Source organism: Alligator mississippiensis, chromosome 6 (assembly GCF_030867095.1).
Source record: "Alligator mississippiensis isolate rAllMis1 chromosome 6, rAllMis1, whole genome shotgun sequence".
In the NCBI taxonomy this organism is placed as follows: Eukaryota; Metazoa; Chordata; order Crocodylia; family Alligatoridae; genus Alligator; species Alligator mississippiensis.
Window position 1 is genome coordinate 20,151,380 of NC_081829.1, and position 6,943 is coordinate 20,158,322.

Sequence of the window (6,943 nt, forward strand, 5' to 3'; positions counted from 1 at the left end):
AACCCTCCTCACCCAAATGGTGCTTTGCTTTAAACCTGGCATGCTCCCACGCCAAGCCCAGCACATACCCAGAAGAGGCAGTGCCTTAGTTGGACCCAGCTCACCCAACAGCTGTATAGATCGGATGCTTTGATGGAGATTTATTGGCACCTTTATCTAACAGCTGATTGACTTGTCTTTAGATAAAAGTGCCAAAAAGCCCTACTGAAGCACCTGATCCATACAGATGCTAAGAAACTGGGTTGAAGTAACATGTTGCTGCTTCTGGTAAAGTGTGGGTTTTTTGGTTGGTTTGTTTTTTTTAACATCTGCAGCAGACTCAGTTACACCATGTATAAAATAGGTGTCAAATACCTACTTCCAATAACTGCTATAAGGATTTTTGAGAAAATAAGTACTATTTGCAAAAGTGCCTAAGTGTTTTAGATGCCCAGCTCCTACTGGGCTTCAGTGCCTAAGTTACTGAGGTGCTTTTGAGAATGCTATCCATTGGGTGAAATGCTCTCCCGTTGAAACTGATAGCAAAACTCCCCCTGATTTTAACATGGTGAAGTTTTCAGCCTGAGGCATTTCTCAGACTCAGTATAATACTTGAAGTACATCTCTGGAAAAAAAAAACAACTGTGTGGCAGATGATATTTTACTTTATCATTCCATGCAGTATTGTAGGGTATAGGAGCAATAGTACTACAATCAGTTGCAGAGCACCAGGCCAAATTCAGACCTGGTGTACCTCCACAGAAGTCAGCACTTTAACTGCTAGCATGAAACTATAAGCCTGGTTTTTACCTATAATATTAAAGATTAGATAGATCTACTGCGTCTTGCTTGTTGGTTTTTTGTGTTATCTAGGTTGTATTGAAAACGGAAAGCGGTATAAGTTTGGTGTAGTATGGAACACGGATGATTGTTACAAATGTAAATGTAAGCGGAGAGCGATGACCTGCTGCAATGTGTAAGTTCAAGTAGACTTCTATTATATTTATATGCAAGTTGGTTGAAATTTTATACATTTCAAAATTTTGGTGTAAATTTGCTTTGACATTCCAGAAGAATTAGAAAACAGGTCTTTCACCTGTTTTACAACTGGTTCTAGCAATGCCAAAAACTAAACCACATTCTTTGCATCCAGGCATCTGAAAAACTGTACCTCCAACTCTCTAAATACAGAGTTAGACGTGCACTTGTTGTTATAGGATTTTTTTTCTTATCACTCTCCTCAATCTTTCTCTGAGTCTCCCACTTAGGGTACAAACAGGCATTGTTTTTGTGGCAGGATCCACTGTGCTGGGATGTCAGGCACAGGCATTGTCCAGAGCTATTGTCCCACAAGATCAGGTCCCTGTTGCTCCCAGGGCTTCAGAGGCCAGATCCTGCAGGACAGCCCCAGGTGCCTGGCCAGAACCCAAGGTGGTTCCATGATTTCTATTTGCAGATATAGAGTTCCTTGTGGCTCAGTGATTAAATCTTTGTCTACTACACAGGAGACCCAGGTTCAATGCCTGGCTGCTTATATGAATACAGCCATGGAGGCACTAAATGTCTGGATTCAGTCTGGCCTTTGCATTCTGTCTCGGTGGCCTAAAGGACGGGGGTGGGGATGGAAGGTCTGGGCAGCCTCCAAAACTCCTGCCTAGCTATATTCATTGAAGGTCTGGGTGACCTCTCATACATACACCATGATCTGGAAGGGTCAATAGTTGCTAAAAACTAACTAATTTGCAGACACAGGCTCTGAGAATTCCCATGCAGGGGATTTCAAGGTGTGTATTTCATGTTGCAGACCAAGGGAACCCATGGAGTTCCCTGCTCTGTGCTTGCAGATGTGCTCTTCAACCACCCGCTGGGATATGTCAGCAAAATGGAGCATGACACCCCAATATGAAATGTGCACCCCAGAATTGCCTGCCCAGGGTATCTGGGGAGCGCAGGCAGCCCTTAGCTGTGGAGATCACTCTAAGTGAATAGATGTCCTCTGAGATGAGGTGCAATGAACTGTTACTAGGCAAGAACATTACCTTAACACAACCAAGACTGTAGCAAACATGGGGCAAGGATGTCTGTTCACTCACAACTTGTTGCCATAAAAAAATTATGGTGGCACCTGGGTGATGTTGGTTTGCACTCTTACTGGGTGTGTGATTTCTACCCTCTCCCTCATTTTTTCTGCCCCTTGCTCCCTTTTGCAATTTGTCTTGTGACTTTTCACTGCAACTGTATAGTAGGCCTGTATAAAGCTTTGGTCCCTGATTTTGATTTGGTGGAGATTCAGCCCGATTCGGTGGCTAAATCTCTGAATCTGAATCAAATCGGAGGACCCTTTAATCTCTCTGAATTGAATCGGAACCCTCCGAATCAATTCGGACATAGAGACAACATGATCGCAGTGATCATGAGCCATACCTACTACCTTGAGGTATATAGAAAAAACTTTTAAAGCTGTGTCTATGTCCAAATCGCTGATTCTCTGAATCAGCATCGAATCTTCAGATTCAGCCAAATAGAATCAGGGACAGTGATCTGAATCAACTAATCGAATCACTGTCCTTGATTCGGGCCGAGTCCGAATTGAATAGGGTCCGCTTTACATATAGCCCTCACTGGGCACCTATACATGAACAGTGAGGCAGCTGCAGCGTGCTGTAATTATAGCATGTGGCAGCAGACTCAATTAATCGAGTCTGCTGGAGCATGATAATTACCGTGCTCCAGCACCCTTCAGCATCTTGTGTATCAGCATTGCCATGCTTAAAAATAGTAGCAGGGGCACTTTACCTAAAGCTCATTCAAGTACCCCTGCAGCCATTTTCGAGCGCGAGGATACTGATGCATGAGACACTGCGGATGCTTTACTCTACGCACTAAGACACTCTCGGAGCCATTCTAATTAAAGCACTCCCCACATGGGCGACTGGTGCCACTCTGGTCAGGAGGGGCATGTGTCCCCCCAGCAACCAGTCAGTGCCTGGTGGGGGGAGTTCCCCCACAGCCAATCACGCTGACTGGGAAGTGACCATGGTGCTACATCCAGTGCCCCCACTCCCCAGCTGGCACTCACAGGGGTGCACTGGTGCTTCTTCCTGCCCGCTCTGCCCATCACCTAAGAGGGGAGCGTGGCCTGTCAGGGGGTACACCAGCACTCTCAGGGGGTGCACGTGCCACTACTGACTCCCCACACTCCTGGAGCATGTGTATAAATGCCCTCTAAATAAAGGAAGCTATGAGTTGTCTTCACTCTGTCACTGTGTGGGAATTCATGTACAGTCCAGGATGAACATGACTATCTGTTTAATCCTGAACAAGGTAATTTCAGAGAATTGCATCTCTATGCTACATTATTGAAGAATCAGCTCCTTTTTTACTTACTGCCAGGACAAGAGATCAGAGTTCAGTGTTTTCTTTCTGACAGTCAGTGGTTCATGCAGTTACCGGAGACCCTGGATTAGAGCGTAACTTCCTCTGAAATCAGCAAAGGGATTTGACTTGGTAAATATCAGTTTTTATCCTGATCCACATGTAAATTCATAATTTTCAATTTACTTCTCTTTGCCTCAGTGTTTTCACACCCCAAAACTACGATAAGGTGAATTGTGTTGCCTTGTTTCACAAAAGAACCTGCACTATCCGTGTGGTGAGGAAGAAAAACCCTGACATACCCTGCAAAATCTACAATGGAGTTGGCTAAGATCAGTTTAAAGTGCTTCTGTTCTTCAGCCTCTCTCTTTCAAGTTGAACAGACCTTGGATCACTTACATTGAGGAAAACGGCCTATCCATAGGGTTATGGGGATAGGAGGGTTCTCCCACCCCACCTCTTCCCCGGCTCTACCTGTACCCTGCCATGCTCCCTACACGTGCTCCACCCCTGTCATCATGAGCAGCTGCTCTTGCTAAGGACACAAATGTAATTTACATTTAATTTAAGATCATTTGCTGTAACTGCATCTCTGATGAAATCTGGAATTTAATAAATTCACATAAAGATCAAGGTCTTTTTTTTCCCCCATATAAGCAGTTAATGAACCATTGTGTAGGAAGTCAAAAACTATGTAAACTTCACTGAAGACCTTGGTTTCAACATCTATTTTACTGGGGAATTGTTCAGGGCCTATTGGGACAGGTATTATCATATCCAACATGTGGACAGAAAAGTAGATATTTTTGTTTCTTTCTCATTCAATGTTTCCTTCAGCCTGTGAGGTTGTGTGATTCATAATAACCACTGTGGCTGTGTCCAGATCAGTGCAGTCATGTGGTATGTGGTGTTGCAAGCATGTCTGTGGCGCCACTTATTGTACTTTTAGATATTCTCCGTGCTGCAAGGGTGTGCTGCTCATATGTGTGCTGCTCTGTTTTTTTTTTCTGTGGGTTTTTTCGACCCCTGGATATACAGGGGGCAAAAAAGTCTGTGGAAAAAAGAAGTGGAGCATCTTGTGCACAGACAGTGTACCACTCAAAAGCAGAACTGGGCCACCTGGAGCTGTGCTGTGGCTGCCAGCCAGGCTCCGCACAGCAGAACTGCCACTGCTGAAGCCCTGGGAGGCCCCCAAAACCCTAGGTAAGGCTGCTGGGGCCAGCCCAGTGCTGGCCCCAGCCTCCCCTACCTGACTCTGGGTAACTTGCCATGTGCCAGCCTGAGTAACTTGCCATGTGCCAAAGCGTGTCTGTTATGGGCGTTCCCTGGGGACAAGTAGCAGTGGTGTAAGGTGCACCGCTGCTGCTTGTCCCCAAGGAACCAAACATCTATGCTCATCTGGAAATGGCCTGTGTGCGCTGTATGGATTTAAGTATTTGCACTCCCCCTCTTCTGTTTGGTGCTAACCATATCTCTCCATGCAGGAAGTATCTGGTAGGGCCGTGTGAAGCTTTGGGTGCTGATTCAGTTCGGAGGAGATTTGGCCTGATTCGGTGGCTGAATCTCTGAATCTGAATCAAATCAGGGGACCAATTAGAAGGTCCACATTGATTCAAAGCTCTCTGAATTGATTCGGAAAAGATTCAGAGAACTTTGGTGATTTGGGGAGTCCCCACCTGCTGCAGCAGGGAGCTGAACGTGGACTCCAAGCTGGTAAGTAGGGAGCAGGGGAGGGGAGGCTGGAGGAAATGGGAGGGGACCAAGGGGGGACCCCTGCCAGGCCCCATCCCTTGCCTGCTCCCCCACCTCCCCAAGCACCTCCTGGCCCCTGCCCGCTCTCCCAGCACCCACCCCATGGCTGCCCCACCTGTCCCAGCTCCTGGCCCTTTTAAAAAAAAAAAAAAGCCCTCACTCACCGGGTGCTGCTGGGCAGGGGGGTGATCCCCGCTGCCCCCCACTGCTCCATGTTGTGTGGGGGGGCTCTGCCATGAGTCCCTGACCCCCACCTGTTCTCCCAGCTTCCCCATGGCTGCCCTGCCCACCCCAGCTCTGGCCCTTTAAGAAAAAAATTACCAACCCCCCTGGACTCATTGGCTCCTGCAGTGGCCTTGGGGCTTCTGGGGGCTTGTGCAGAGCCCCCCATGTAGCATGGGCCAGTGGGGATTTCCCCCTGCCAGGCAGGAGGATTTTTTTTAAAGGGCTGGAGATGGGGCAGGTGGGGCAGCGGGGGGCTGGGAGAGCAGGCAGGGGTTGGGGGCTTTGTAGCAAAGCCCCCCATGTGGCATGGGGCAGTGGGGCTCTCCCCCCCACCGGGTAGAAGCCAGTGAGTGGGGGCTTTCTTTTTTTCCAAGAGCTGGGAGCTGGGGTGGGCAGGGCAGCCATTGAGAGTGGGTGGGAGATGGGCCTGTGCGAGTTGGAGATTCAGCTGATTTGGCAGCAGCCGAATCTCCAAATTGGATTTGGCTGAATTGAATTGGCCGAATCCAAAGCAAATACTAGCCGCTTTGCACAGGCCTAGTATCTGGTAATCTTATGTTACAGGGCTTTTGCTGGTCACATGTAGGGGCCAGAAAAGATTTTCCCTCTTGTGAACGCTTTGTTAGCTACAATCACCTTCTTTTGTATATCTAGAGATATACAATATCAGAGTATTTTTGGAGCCCTGGGCAGAAGAGAGATCTGGTAGAGGGGCAATGGAACAGAGGCAGAGGGGTTCCAGGCTCCAGCAGCTATGATCTCTGTATGTGAAGTGGCAGGAAGTGGCTAGGACCCAGAACCCAAAGTGCAGGCAAGGGGGCTCCAGAGACAGGCAGCTATAGGCTCCATCAGCATGGGGCAGGAGGAAGTAGCCAGGATCCAGCAGCCAGGGGGACAGGCAAAGGGGATTAAGGATGCCACCAAAATCCATGGAAAGCATCAGGATAAAATGACAAATTTGGTGGCAGGATTATCCCCTTGGCTGCAGACTCCCTCCCCATCTACTCACTCAGTGGTGAACCCAAGAGTTTTTTTTACTGGTAATCTGCAATCTTTTTTTTTTACTGAAAACCCAACTTTTTACTGGCATACATTTTACATAATGTAAATGTAACTCTTCTGTCAGACCCTAGACTAAGCCTGGGTTCAAAACATAGAAAAAAATTATTTTGATGGTAACCCTTCTTGACTAAAGCAATAGTTTTGCACCTGCTTCCTCCACCTCAGGGGTTCTCTACTTACCCTCACACCTTGGTAGCCCTGACTGCACCCTGCAACATACTGCCACACCTAGTCCACCCCAGCTTTACCCCAACTGGCCCCACTCCCCTCCTCCCAGCATAGACCCCCAAAGAATCTTACTCAGGATGCATCACAGTTCACCAGGGCATCTGACCTAGTGGGTAGAGCCAGAAGTGGAACCAGGGATTGCAACAGTGGGACAGAGGCCCAGAGTCAGGAATCAAATACCAAGCCAGGGGATCAATCAGCATCAGAGGTCAGGAAGCAAGCCAAAGTCAAGCTAGAGTTTGAGGAGATGAATGCACGATCATGGGCACTAGGGCAGAAGCCAGAAAAATTACTAGAACAGGAGCTACTCAAAGACTGGAGA

General features: G+C 47.7%; 1 non-coding gene across 1 annotated transcript; it reads left to right on the plus strand.

Annotated features, from left to right (window-relative positions):
- The first annotated feature begins 221 nt into the window (after positions 1-221).
- On the plus strand, positions 222-3,953 carry LOC106737786 (uncharacterized). Its single transcript, XR_002094096.2, has 3 exons — positions 222-267; positions 853-955; positions 3,556-3,953. It is a non-coding gene; the product is annotated as an uncharacterized LOC106737786 (transcript).
- The last annotated feature ends 2,990 nt before the right edge of the window (positions 3,954-6,943 follow it).